Raw genomic sequence first — 16,359 nt, 5'->3', positions numbered from 1 at the left:
ATTACATTGATATATTCATTTGAATTGAGCATAAATTGTTTTATGAAATCAAGAAATATAATTATTTGAAGTGATTAGGTTGAATGCATGCTACTATCTAATAAATACTTTAGTGAGAAAAAAACTAATTTTCAATAGATGTCTTTGTATTACATGCATGCACAATGTGATATTAAATGATTAGAGTTCAGTTAAGATGTGTATATTTTGAATTCAGGATACTTTTTGAAATTGAACTGATCAAGCTTACTAGTTGATTAGAGTTCAGTCAAAAAATTGAATAAGATGAATATTTTGATTCCATTATTATGATGCTTACATATTATTTGCACTAATCATGCATTTTTTGCTATAATATTGAAGTGATGTGTTAAGAAAATTACTGATTTAGTTGATAGTTATATTGTGATATTAAATGATTAGAGTTCAGTTAAGATGTGTATATTTTGAATTCATGAATACTTTTCGATATTGAACTGATCAACCTTACTAGTTGATTAGAGTTCAGACAAAAAATTGAATAAGACGAATATTTTGATTTCATTATTATGATGCTTACATATTATTTGTACTAATCATGCATTTTTTGCTATAATATTGAAGTGATGTGTTAAGAAAATTACTGATTCAGTTTATAGTTATTTGTTGCAATGGAAGAGTTTGCTTATTAATTTGATGTATGCATCACTATTGGATTCTGCAAGAAATATTATTTCAATAACTGATATTACTCACTTTGTGTAGAGAATGTCTTGTCAATCTGATGATATCAAGTTGAGATTATGACAATAATCTGTTGATCACAAGTAGTTGATAATCTGATGTAGAGAATGTCTTGTCAATCTGATGATATCAAGTTGAGATTATGACAATAATCTGTTGATCACAAGTAGTTGATAATCTGATGTAGAGAATGTCTTGTCAATCTGATGATATCAAGTTGAGATTATGACAATAATCTGTTGATCACAAGTAGTATATAATCTGAAACAAATTATAATAAAGTTACTAATCATAGATTTTCATTTAACAGAAACGTATGTGTGAGAACACCTCCATGGCTCCGCTACTAGAGGAGGCAGCCGCGCGGGATGATGATGATGAGATGATGATGACTTTATCGCACTCATCAATAAGCCATCACCAAAACCGTGGATGCCTCTCCGCGAGCTGGTGGAGGATGTTCCACATACTATCATCTCCGTGCGAGAGGAAACGAACCATCATGGCAGACGAATTATATTGAAAATTAATATCGCTTCTACAAAGAAAATCTCTGAGGTATACCTGCCTCAGAGATTTTCTTCCATAATTTCGCCCTGTAAAGCTGTTAAATTTAATTCTAAGTGTAAAAATTTGGGAATAGTAGTGAAGCATATAACCGCTACATGGAGTGACATTAAGATTGTTAAAATGTAACAATCTTATTCTCATAGCATGTAGCGGTTATATGCTTCACAAGTAGTATATAATGTAAATATTGTAGTGTTTGATAATAAATTGTAATATTGTTTTTAAAAAAAAATTGTTTTTAATTCTCACCTGTTTGTTGTGTCAAAGAAGAAGAAGATGTAGAATAGTACACTGTTCACGCAAGAATAGATCCTCTTGTAACTGAACACTCAATGAATGTAGAATAGTAATGCTCTTGTACAGTCAATGAGTGTTCGCTCACAAGAGAAGCTATTTTATAGTTGCTGCTGTGCGCGCACGCGCATGCACCACATGTCAGTCTTGACCTTGTTGTGAGATTCTCCTCCATCTGTTTGCACTATTCACTCACTATAGATATTGCAATCTATTTTTATCAGTATGCTTACAACACTTGAATGGAGAAGTTGTGCAATGAAGATAATCGTATGGAGAGTTTTATTTGTTCTTCTCTTTATAATATGTTGTTGTGAATATGCTATTACTTTTCCATATTGCTTTGAAAAAATTGATTCAATGCAAAATGATAGTAAGAGAGATTGGAATCTATACAAAATGTACGAAATAAGATTAGGGATTTGGAAACACCTCAATTGATGCAGGAATCACTGCTAGTAAGAAATCATACATTATCTTATATCAAATCATGTGTCAATTCATCAGATGCTTCTCTCGATGTTAGTCTAAGACTGGTATAGATTTATGATTGATGAACGTTCAATTCTTTGCAATTTCTACAAAACTTACAACATACTTAACAAGTGTGTTAATAAGACACATCATGATGATAGAAAATTGTATTCCCTATTGATTAAAACATACCAACTTTGAAGTAATATATAAAGCACATAGTGAGACAATTTCTTTGTCTCTCGATTGAGGTTAAGTGTTTGATTAATTAACCTCAGTCGATGTTCAACTATTGAGTTGAAAGGTAATGAAAAATGGTATGTAGAAGAAAGTTATCTTCTAGAAAACGAGGGAGAGGAATCTTAAGTTCGGCTAGCAAAATTGTCAAAGGTATAGCGGGTACTGCGGGGGACATTACATCAACTATTATAAATAAATTAATAAACGTATCACCTGAAAGCCATTTCTCCGGCTACCAGTGGTGTGGGCCTGGCACGAAGGTTAATGCAAGGTTAAAGAGAGGGGATCAAGGTATAAATTCATTAGATAGAGCCTGTAAGGTACATGATATAGCATACACTCAAAATAGTGATAATAAGTCGCGAGCGATTGCAGACAGCGCTCTTGCAAACACAGCATGGGAAATATTCAAGAATCCAAAATCATCTCTAACTGAAAGAGCACTTAGTTATCTTGTAAGAAACGTGATGAAAGCTAAAGCAGCGTTTGGCGGTGGATTGAGAAAGAAGAAGAAGAAGAGCACAAGTGTTGGGAAACTCATAGCAGCTCGATAAGGAAAAAAGCTATTGCTCAGTTGAAACAGCATATTGCAGGTAGAGGTTACTATTTGAAACCGTACCCTCCAATCTCGAGTGGTGGTCGTATTTTGATTGGGCCCAAGCCCACATCCTCCTCCTCCTCACCATATGGTGTAAGTTTATTCCCAAAGAAAAAAGGAGTTAAAAAACGTAGAAAGACAAAGAAGGTGAAAAAATGAATATCGATGGTGAATTGTCCAATCACGATCTAATAAAATGGTGTAAATTATTACAAATTCCCCTACGAGGTGTATACATGATAGATACATTACCTAATAAAATTCTAAAAAATGAGAATTGTTTTGTTAATTTAGACACTCAATCCGGACATGGTACACACTGGGTTGGTTATAAGAAACGAGGATCAAATGTTTACTATTTTGATCCACTTGGTAATTTACAACCACCTTATGAATTGAATAAATATTGGAAAAAAGAAACAGGTGTAAATATGTTTTACAATGTTGAGCACATGCAACCATTACATACAAATATATGTTGACACCTTATGCTCTTGTTTTTTGCGAACCAGTTGTAATCCAGTATTTGTACCGAAAACATATAAGATGGTTGTTATTACATTACGATCTAGATCAAGTGATCTGTATGAACATTTACAAGAAATTCTCGATTTGGATAAAAATGGAGAATGGGAAATTGGATTGATTAATTTCTGTACTTACAATAGCATTGCAAATGTTATAAGAGGTAAAAATTCTACCTTCAAATATGGTGATAAATTAATTGATCTTGATACGGGAGCATATGAAGTTGATGACATTGTATTAGCTTTAAAGAGTAAATTGAATAGTGACAAAAAGAAACTTAATATAAGAGCTAACACGAATACTATGAAGCTCGAAATTCGTTCTGATAAGCCTATTGACTTTACATCATCTACTTCAATAGGAAAAATGCTTGGTTTTGATAATGTTATATTACAACCAAATAAATGATATTATTCTCAGCATTTAGTTAGCATAACAAATATTGACTCTATTGTAGTTGAGTGCAATATAGCCTGTGGGAGTTACTCCGATGGCAAACAGAAACATATTATATACGAGTTCTCACCTAGAGTACCTAGCGGGTATTTGATAAATGAAACGCCTGATCCGATAATCTATAAGCCTTTAAACACACATAGAATTCAAAGCATTAATGTAAAGGTAACCGATCAAGAAGGATCGTTTATTGATTTCCGAGGAGATATAATTACAAATAGACTTCACATTCGTGGAAAACAAAGAACTTGAAATGGGATTCCTTGTTTTCAAACCTTGCACTAGCATTTGCTCACAGAAGCTCATTAGAGACTCGAACGTGATAGAGTCAACACCTAAAAAGCTATGTGCTATATCAGCAAAAAGCGTGAGAATATTGGAAAAGTTGGGATTTATAGTAGATTGGCGTCATGTACGGCGCAGCAATTAGTGAAATTCTCGATGTTGAATCTCAACTCGAGTTCTATAATGATATTACTAAATTTCAGTTCCATACTCATACAGTATATTCGGTCAAGAAATTAAACCCTCAGATGAAGCTCGCATCCATGTGGCTTCTATGGATCAGTACAGCCTTCCATGCAAATCATTCATATTTATTGAGAGGGAGGTGAAGTGTACAAAACCAGCTGCAAAGGCTGGGGATGCTCCGATAGAAGCTAAGTATATATTATCCAGTAACCTTATTGGAAATCTCTTTGATGAAATTCGATATGAATTGGCTGGACAACAAATTTCTAAATCAAGACTAATTGGATTAACATCAACAATTAAAGCTATACTAGTGAAAAATATGTTTGATAAGAACACATATCACTTGGCCGGGTTTGACAGAGCAGGATATACACTGAAAGATAATAAGTTTACATTCTGTGTACCTCTTAAATTAGTTTTACCATTTTTTGAAGACTTTCAAAGAATAATTTTAAACTTGAAACAAGAACTTGTATTATTAAGATCACCAACAGATCTCAATTGCATCAAGTCTACAGAAGCAACAAACGTTAATATAAAAATAACGAAGCTTCAATGGAGAATTCCCTATATTACTTTAGAAGATCATGTGAGGTTGAAATTTTTGAGATTGCTCGATGCTGATACACCGCTGAAGCTGAGCTTTCGTCATTGGGAGATTTCAGAATTACCAAATTTACAAAATAGCACTGTTCATTCTTGGGCAGTAAAAACTGCATCCCATCTCGACACACCAAAGTATGTTGTTTTAGCGTTTCAAACAGATCGTAAGAATAAAATTAATAAATCAATCTCGGAATTTGATAGTTGTAATCTTCAAAATGCAAAGGTCTACTTGAACTCTGACTATTTTCCTTATGAAAACCTCCTTGGTAAACAAGAATTGATGTACCGTATGTTTTTGGATTTTCCCTCGGTGTACTATAACCATAGTATCAATACTGAGCTTGGAACAGAGATTGATTTTGACACATTTTGTACTAAAACACCCCTGATTGTAATTGACTGTTCACATCAATCTTCTCATTTGAAATCCTCCACAGATATTAGAATAGATATGGAATTTAAGGAAGCTGTACCTCCAAATACTTCCGCTTATTGCATTTTAATCAGTGATTGTATCATGGAGTACACTCCTCTTACTTCCATGGTGAAGGAAGTTCAGTAATTTCTCGATAGAGCACAAGCTATATAAGTATTGCATTTTTCAAATTTCACTCATTTGAGGTTTTAGCTTCGATCGGTTAACATCTAGAATGTCTTTTAATTCTGAGAAGAAAACACGCTCTATCGGGATACAGTGTGATCTTGATAAGGAGGAGGAGGAGGAAGACAGCATCTACTATGACTCAAGATGTGTTACACCTATAATGTCTTCTAATTCTGAGAAGAAAACACAATCTATTGACACACAGTGTGATCTTAACACCGAACAAGACTTCTTCTACTATCACTCAAGATGTAGTACACCTAAACCACAGGAGGAGAATGGAGGAGGAGGAGGAGGAGGAGGAGGAGGAGGAGAAGGAGGAGGAGGAGGAGGAGAAGGAGGACAAAGGAGGACAAAGGAGGAGGACAAAACAGCACAAGAGGAGGAAGAAACACTCTCCTGTAAAAAATTTGCAACAGTCGACATGCATTGGTTCAAGGGAAATTCTAATCAAATTATCGTGAAAGAAATCGGAATCGTAGATCAGGTAAATAGCTTTGTTGTGTTACATTTCAAGTCGCCATTTGCAAAGTCGGAATTGAATGCTAAATTGTGTAAGCAAGTAACATGGGCAGAGAACAATTATCACAAAATACGCTGGGAAGATGGTCATTTTATTTATACAGACAAATTATTGATATCTTATCTTGAAGGATATGATAAAATCTACACAAAAGGTACAGAGAAAGCTAAGTTTCTTAGAAGGTTACACAAAAACGTATGTTGTTTACCGGATGAAATTGAGAAACCAAATTTTAACTACTTTACAAGTTCTTGGTGTTATAATGCCTGTGAAATTCATCATCGCAATCCACAGGGCCGCTGTGCCCTCTTCGCGGTGCTTCATTTCAATAGTTTGATGATGAAAAATATGGACTCATCTCCAAATTTCATGTGCGAAAACAATAGAATGCTTAGCATGAAAAAATGTCAATTCTATTCAAATACAGAAAAGAAAAACTGCAAGATATGGCTTTTTCTATAACGGACAAGAAATTCAATGTGTTTATTGTATGCAAGCATTGAAATATCATACTGCTCGTGTATGTTGCATTGGAGGGAAGGCACAGGAACCGTTTAATTTCTCTACATTAGTACCGACATATGTATAGTTTCTTCATTTGCTCATCATGGACCCGTGCAAGTGGATGCAAGCTGATAGTGAATTGGAAATGAGGTTAGAACAGTGTATTGATTGGTATGATGCCTGTGGAATTGCAATTAAACATTCAACTCATAAAAATCATCATTTGGTGAAACAACTAAAAGACATTTTCTTAAACACAGAGAATTTGAACGATATAAATGATTATCTATGCTATTACAGACCCCATAAACTGTCTGTTAGTAAACTAATGAAAATTGAAGAGGAAGTGATGAACAATTGTAGTGAATTGTGTAGATAAATTTCTAGTGTATACTCAATTGTTTTCATTTTCCATTGTACCTGCAATGTCTAGGTTTAATCCTTTAGTATTGCTTTGTTAGTTGAGCTGTAAAGATCTCACATGCATTGAAGCTCAATGCTATAAGTGTGTAGTATAGTGTGCAGATACAAGTAGTTTCTTATCACGTTTTACCTGTACATACACTCAACAGAAAAATATGGTTGATTGTTATAGCTTTTCAAAGTTTAAGAAACTATCTCGTCTCTTGATGACAATTTCATTCAATGAATTTGATCTAATTGCAAAGAATATTAAATTTTCACGGGTGATGAGGTGAGTGATCTTGCATTAACAAAAACAGAAAATCTTCACTTTCCAATTCTATCTGAAATTTTTGAATTACTGGATATATTAGAAACCGGTCATTTCCATTATGGTTGTTCAAATAATGATGAATCATTAGCTATTGTTAATAATTCTAATGATCTCTGGAAATGCTTATATGACATTGCCAATAAAAAATGTAAAAGATCATAGTTCGCTCTCTAGAGAGTTTAAAGATACATGTGTATTTGGATATACAACTTCATTCTATGCATTAGTTATGATTGAGGAAACATTAAAAATATAACGTTCGTTGTGTGTACAACCCGTTGTCAAGAACATGTTTCAGTTAAATCTGAGAGTAAGATATTCATTTCACTTAAATTCACTTAAGTTCGTTTCACTTGAATCTGTCAGTAGATTGCCTCTCTCTCTCTCTCACATATCTCTCTCTCTACTATTAATCATCAAATAGACCATGACTAAATGTAATTGAGCATGACTGAATGTAATTAGCCATGACTATATTAACTAGAGCATGACAAGAGAGAGAGAGAGAGTATCATCGTTATCATCTTCCGCTCCTTCTTCTTCCTCTTCTCCTTCTTCTTCTTCTCCTTCTTCTTCTTCTTCTCCTTCTTCTTCTCCTTCTTCTTCCTCTTCTTCTAGAGAGAGAGAGAGAGAGAGAGAGAGAGAGAGAGAGAGAGAGAGAGAGAGAGAGAGAGGAGAGAGAGAGAGAGAGAGAGAGAGAGAGAGGTTCTTCTAAGGGAGCGGTGAAGGGGGCAGGAGAGGGGCGGCAGGAGCGGGGAAGGTAGGATGGGTGCGGGGGGTGGGGGAGGGGGGGAAAAGTTGCAAAAAAAAGCGTTAGTTACCATAAATAGCATCTACTAATCATTTTTGAAGCCTAGTATTTCATCAAATTTTATTGCATTGCCTGGATATAATCTTTTCCGGAATGATAGCTTGTGGGGGTGTAGCAATTTATGTGAAAGATGGTATCAAAACAAAAGTTTTAATCACATCTAAACAAGAGTATTGTTCCAGACCAGAGTTTATGCTACTTGAATTATCCTTATCTAGTAATGATAAATTACTCGTTGGTATCTGTTATCGCCCACCAAAAATAGGTCATTTCACAGATTTCGAAAATGCCTTGCTTTCTCTTATGCCTTGTTATAACCGTATACTAGTTATGGGGGATATGAACACCGACTTGAACATGACAAATCATAACTTTGACTACTTTCAACTGACTACAATTTTCCAATGCCTAAACATGACTATTTTACCCCTTGATCCAACTCATCATACTAATGAATCAGACACACTCATTGACATTCTCATTGTTAGTGATCCCAATGAGGTTGTTCAAGCAGGCTAAATCTCAGTCCCAGCTATTTCTAGACATGATTTGATCTACTGTGTACTTCCCATAAGATACCCAATCCAGAACAGAAAATTATCACTTATAGAGACTTCAAAAACTTTGATGAAGCCACCTTCCTGACTGATGTGGCTCAGACTCCATGGCATCAAATTGAAGCATTACCCTCAGTTGATGACATGGTCAAGACTTTCGAGAATTGGACTTTGACTTTGTATGACAAACATGCACTTTATGTGACAAGGAGGATTAATAGAAAACGACGAGTACCATAGATGACTGATGACATACTTAAGATGATGGGACATAGAGACAAAGCACATAGAAAATTTAAAAAGACATTTGACTTGGACAGTTTGATAGAGTATAGGAGCCTTAGAAATAGGGTTAAACAGGAATTATGGAACTCAAAGATTAGGTATTTGAATTCGTTTATGACAAACAATAGACAAGACTCTAAATCACTTTGGCAGGGAATAAAAGAATTCGGGCTTGGCAAACAGAAATCGAATCCACAAATTGACTTACCATTGAATAATATAAATGACCATTTCGTTTCACACTCTAACCAACGCGACGAAGTTGTCATTGCTAATCATATAGATGGTCTTGAAGAGCAGGTTACAAACTTAGATTTACCAATCACTGATCAATTTCATTTCCATCCAATCTCAGAAGAAGACACTTTCAGAGCAATTCAACGTATTCATAGTAATGCTACGGGTGTAGACAAAATTCCTATTAAATTTATCAAGAAGATGTTATTTGCTGTTTTACCAACCATTACATACTTTTCAACAAGTCACTTGAAGAAGGCATTTTCCCTGAAAACTGGAAGTTTGCTCTGGTTTGCCCTCTAAATAAAGTTCCATCACTCAATAAAGTTGAGGATTTTAGACCAATCAGTATTTTTCTTATTGAATAAATAGATGAGCTTATTCATTGTCATAAATGTAAAAAGAGAACTAAAAATAAGAATTCAGAAATAGTTCAAACTGGTAATGGATTATATAGAATAGCAGCTAAATGTTTGGTATGTAAAACTAATAAAAGTAAATTCATAAAATCACCAGTAACTAAAGAAATTATTGAAAATAATTTAACTAAGGAAGAAGGAAAAATTGAAGCTATTGAAATACATAGACCAGTTATAAAAAAATTTAATAGAAGAAAAATTTTAACATTAGGAATTGATGATTTATGGGCTATAGATCTTATGATATTTGATGAATATCATGAAGAAAATGATGGATATAAATATATTTTGAATGTTATAGATACATTTTCAAAGTATGTATGGGTTGAACCATTGAAAAAGAAAAATGGAATGGAAGTTTCAAAAGCATTTGAAAGAATTTTAAATAATACTAAAAAAGTTAATCATAAATCTCCAAATCTTATACATTCTGATAAAGGTCTTGAATTTAAAAATAAAGAATTTAATCAATTATTAAAAAAATATAAGATAAAATTATATCATACTGAAAATGAAGAAAAAAGTGCAATAATTGAAAGATTTAATAGAACATTAAATAAAAAATTGAAAATTATTTTTGAAATAAATAAAAATTTTAGATGGATTGATGACTTACAAAATATTATTATAAATTATAATAATACAAAACATAGTACTATAAAAATGAATCCTATAGATGTTGATGAGAATAAAGAAAATATATTATTGAATACTGTTTATAATTTCAAAACTTCGAATAATATTATTAAACCAAAATTTGAAATAGATGATAGAGTTAGAATTCCATCATTTAAGAAATCATTTGAGAATAAATATAAAAATAATTGGACTAGAGAAATTTTTATTATTACTAAAATTATCTATACAGATCCTATAACATATAAATTGAAAGATTTAAATAATGAGGATATAATTGGTAGTTTTTATGAAGATGAATCGAAGAAAACATTATTATAAAATATATAATTTTTTTATATATAAATGGAAAATAAGAATCATATATGTTCAAGATGTAAAATAAATAATGAATACATGAAAACATGTTCAAAATGTGCAATAGATAAAACTCATGATAATTTTTATAAAAGTAAAACTTGTAAAAATAATATATCAAGTTGGTGTAAAGAATGTGATATTAAAAAAGTTAGAAATTACTATTATAAATTAAAGATGAAATTTTAGAAAAAGTTAGATGTGATGTATGTGATAAATTCATTACTAAAACATATATGAAAAAACATCAAGAAATGGAAAGTCATATTTCAAATCTAAAAAAAATAATTTAAGTTTTATTTAAAAGTGAATTTATATGTTCAATTTTAGATTCAAAATCTTTTAATTTATCATTTATTTCATTTTTAAGATTATTATATGTATCCTGATTTCTATCTATACTACTTTTATCAAGTTTTTCAAATAAGATATGAATAGCTTTATTAAGTTTTTCATCTAAATTTTTCATAAAATTTTTTAAATAATCCATTGTTATAAACTCTTCATTAAGTTTTTCATCTAAATTTTTCATCTAAATTTTTCATAAAATTTTTAGAATAATCCATTGTTATAAACTCTTTCATTATATTATCAATTTTATGTTTACATTCTTTTATAATATTTTGTAATTCATCAATTTCAAATTTTTGTTCTGATTTTATATCATCACCAAATTGATTAAATATCAATGAATGATAAGAAACCATATTTATTATTAAAAATTTTTTGTGAAATTATTTTCAAATTACATCCTTCTGAAAATAATTTCAAAGCATATAAACAAAGATGTCCACATATTGGTGGATCATAATCGTTTTGTATTTCATCTGTTGAAATAAAAATTTTATTAATCAATAAATATTTTTGTAATTCTAATGGTGGATTAGCATTTCCATAACTATCAAAATAAAGTACATTATTATTTTTTTTCATATAACAAGTCCAATGTGTTCCTGTAGAAAACATACTATCTAAATTATTAATTCCACATTCAATATCATATGGTTTATCAATTGGGAGATTATCTCTCATAAAAATTCCTTTAAAATATTTTAATTTTCTTGAATAATTTTCTAAATCACTAATAGATAATGGAGTTATTTTTTGTTTTTTTTAAGTAAATCAGAATATATTGAATCAATTTTTTTATTTATAGATGTTTTTAATCCTTTTCCATTTTGATCATTTTGTATTAAATCATCAAGTTCTTTATCAATTAAATCATGTAACCAAGGAACTATTTCTTCTTCAATTAGTGGAGCTACATTATTCCTAAAATAAGGTGTTACATTTTTAACTGGAGGTGTATTATTTTCAACTTTTGTTAGTAAATCATTCAATAATCCACTACCGAATTGATTATATAATAATGTTAATTGTAAACCTTTTTTATTTTTTAAAGCTTTTTTTACATCATTATATTGTTTATTAGTTAACAAAATTTCATTTTCACCATTAGATAATTGATCATAAGTTAATCCAATTGTTATTGTTTTATGTTTTTTATTAGCTATTCTTTTAGTATTTTTTTGATTATTAGATAACTTTACTTTATGTTTCATTAAATCCATTTATTATAAAAAAAATTTAAATCAAATTAATACTATTTCTATTAATATCATATAGGAAGTGCATTTCAGAAAAAACAATAACATATGCAATTGTACCATTATTAGCATTTGGAGCTGTTACAGGATTTGAAAAATCAAGTTCTATTAATATATCACTTTTTATTTGTCCTAAATTTGTAGGGTGTAAATGTGTATCAATTACAACAATAGGATATTTGTTTATAAGATCATCATAATTCAAATATACTTCATCATCTCTGAACATTACTCTTCTAAAGTTCTGATACATATAATATAAAATAGCTGTTTTTTTATTAGTAAAATCAAAATTTTCTAATTCATAAGGATATCTTTCACCATTAATTTTTACAATAGCATTTTTCAATTGAACATTATCAAAAGTTAAAGGATCTTTCTTTTGATCATTTAATTTATCAGTTTGTAAACATATAACTATGAATTTTGGATTATAGATATTTCTAAATGAAGTTGTAATATCAAAACTAAATGTTGATCCAAATACACCTTTTTTATCTATACACTGCCATTGGAAGTAATCATATTTCAATTTTTTATCATCACTTATTGATTTTAATTTATTTATTATTTGAATTTTAGCTATATTGGAGAATTCAACTATTGGTACTCTTAAATTAAATGTTTCAATTATAATCTTACCTTCTTGTGGTTCAATTGCTCCTTGTGTTGTATCTTTCCATCTAAAGATAGCATCATGATCTTCAGCTCTAGTGAATATTATTTCAAAACCAACTTTATACATCAGATATCTTAGATGATCAAAAAATCCTAAACCTAATTGTCCTAATGTACATGGAACTTCAAATTTTCCACCAGTAAATTTTGAAATGAATCCAGTATTATTTAATGTTTGTTTATGCCCATTATTATAACTTATTAATCCTTTTATAGTACTAGTTATTCCTGGAAAATCAATAAAATCTATTAAAGTATTATGTTTTCTAAGTTCAATTCGTGAGAATAAAAATGGTAAAAAATTATCAATTAATCTAATTGTTGAATTATCTTCATAATCACCTCCTCCAGCTTTTTTAATTAATTTACCAGTTACATGAATTTGGAATTTTGAATTATAAAAACAATCACCATTATCAACTTTAAAAATAGTATAATTATTTGGTGAGTTGAAATTTAATTCACTAATAGGATTTATAGTCCTATATTCGCTTTTGATTATATCATCAAAGAATTCTTCAAAAACTTTAAACATTTCATTTTTTAAGTCCTAAATAAATAATATTATTTACATCAGGATTTACTATTGAATTATTATTTTGATCAGTAATTGAAATTACTATTTCTTGAATTTTATGTAAATTTTTTTTCAATGGAACAAATATTTTTTGATTTGGTTGAATTGAAATTTTAGATCAACGAATTGTATTATGAAAAAATTGATATAGTAACTCTTTCTCATTATGTTTAGGTGAATGATTTTCATGATTACTAAGACTCTTTTCTACTAAATTACAATGTATTTCAATTACATCAACTGATCTTAAATTTTGAATTTTTTCATTATAGAATGTATCACGATAAATTATATCATTTTTTTGTTAATCCTAATAGATTTTTCATTGATTCTGAAAATCCAAATAGATAATGAGATGTAATAAATTGAATTTTATTATCATCTCTACTAATAATAACATTATAATCTTCATTTTCCATATGAATATTTATGAGTGTTTGTATTCTTTCTAAAGTATAGTAATTTTTTGGAAAATTAATAGTTTAATAATTTTTTTCTTTTTTTATAATATATTTGACCATCTTCTCTCAAATTATAAATATTGTTATCAGAATAAAATCATAATAATGTTAATTTATAATTATCTTCTTCATTGATATATATTGGATGCTCCAGATGCAATCTCAATTTAGAATTTGAACCACTTATTTTTAATAATTTCATTTATAATAAAATAATTTTAAATAAATAATGGATATAACAAATTTTTATGAAGAAAACATTAATAATTCATTATTACCACATCCATTGAGAGCTATTATTATTGGTAGTTCTGGTAGTGGAAAAACTAATTTATTATTAAATTTAATTTATAAAAAAGAAAGTGGCTTAAAATTTTTATATCTTATGTTTTTAGTAAATCACTAGAACAAAGATCATAAAAAGATTTACAAAAACATTATCAAAAAATTGAAAATAAAATTAATAATAAAATAGCTTTTTTCTATAATTCTTGTGATGATTTAATTTCAATAGATGAATATTATGAAAATTCATTAATTGTATTTGATGATTGTTTAATGGAAGAACAAACAAAAATTAAAGAATATTTTATAAAAGGAAGACATAAAAATATTTCATGTATCTATCTAAGTCAAAGTTATTGTCATCTAGATTTAAGAGTAATTAGAAATAATGTAAATTTATTATTTATTTTTAGACAAAATAAATATTATACTAAACGAATTTATGATGATCATGTAGGATCAGAAATGAGTTTTAATGAATTTCAAATTTTATGTAAAAAATGTTGGGATGAGCCTTATGGTTTTATCACAATAGATATGACTAGAAAATCAAATGATGGAAAATATAAACTAATGTTGAAAAATGATATATTGAATAAAAAACATACATTTAACATTATAAAAAATTAACGTTCAAAAACATACATTTAACATTTAGAAATGTACATTTAACGTTCAAAAACATACATTTAACATTATAAAAAATTAACGTTCAAAAACATACATTTAACATTTAGAAATGTACATTTAACGTTCAAAAACATACATTTAACATTATAAAAAATTAACGTTCAAAAACATACATTCAACGTTTAGAAATGTACATTTAACGTTCAAAAACATACATTTAACATTATAAAAAATTAACGTTCAAAAACATACATTCAACGTTTAGAAATGTACATTTAACGTTCAAAAACATACATTTAGCATTATAAAAAATTAACGTTTGAAAACATACATTTAACATTATAAAAAATTAACGTTTAAAAATGTACATTTAACGTTTAAAAAAGTTTAAAAACGTTTATTTGACTTTTTTCAAATAATAATAAATTTTTTATTCATAAATGAAGGATCTAAAAAATGAAGATTTGAAAAAGTTGAATCCAATCGAAAAAGATTTATTACAAAGATTCAAAGAAGGTGAAAAAGAACAAATAAAAGAAAGAGATAAAATTGAACAAAAGAGTAAACTTATTAAAAAAGATCCATATAATGGATTAGAATTTAATGAATCAATAATGAATAAGAAAAAAGATGAAATTACATTATCAGAAGCTAAACATGTTCATAATTTAGAAAAAAAAACTTAAAGATGAATTTAAATCACATCATATTCATGAAGGAATAGAATTAAAAGAAAGAGAAAAAAATATGAACCAATAGTTAAAGCTTTGAAAGAAAATAGAATTCATGAAGTTGAAAATTCAAAAGATGTTCAAATTTTTAATCCAAAAATAGTTAGTACTCCATTTAAAAAAATTCAATTTGAAGATGAAGATGAAAATGATTTTCATTATAATGAATCTACATCTACAATTGAAGATCCAATAACACCTGAAAAAAAAACTTTTAGAACTAATAAGTCTTTGAAAAAAATCATGGAATCATCTATTATTAATATTGGATCAATTGCTTCAAAATTTTTACCAAGAGCACATGATAAACAATTTGGTATTTGGTATGATGAAGATATTGAAGAATGGAAAATTGGTAATTATCCTATGACTGTTGATATAGATGATATTATAATAAAATATAATGAAAATGAAGAAAAATATAAAGGTACAGAAGGTTTATGGAGACTTTCAACTAGAAATGATTATTTAGAACGTGGAATGTTTACAAATGATGATTGGAATAATTATAAGAACATCATGATAAAAACTTATTCTCTATTTCAAAATAATGATCCAAAAAGTAGAAAACCAAAATCAAGTAAAGGTAGAAAATGGAAATTAGTTAAAACTATTTGGGAAGAACTTATTAATCAGAAAGGATCTGGAGTATTAGAATTTAATAATAAACCAATTGAATATAGATATGTAAATAATTTAAATGAATTAGTTAAAAGACTTAATTATATTTCAGCTCAAGAAAATGCTGGAAATAATAG

Source organism: Nilaparvata lugens, chromosome Y, assembly GCF_014356525.2.
Source record: "Nilaparvata lugens isolate BPH chromosome Y, ASM1435652v1, whole genome shotgun sequence".
Lineage (NCBI taxonomy): Eukaryota > Metazoa > Arthropoda > Insecta > Hemiptera > Delphacidae > Nilaparvata > Nilaparvata lugens.
The sequence above is the reverse complement of the archived record's forward strand: the minus strand, read 5'-3'. Positions refer to the sequence as shown.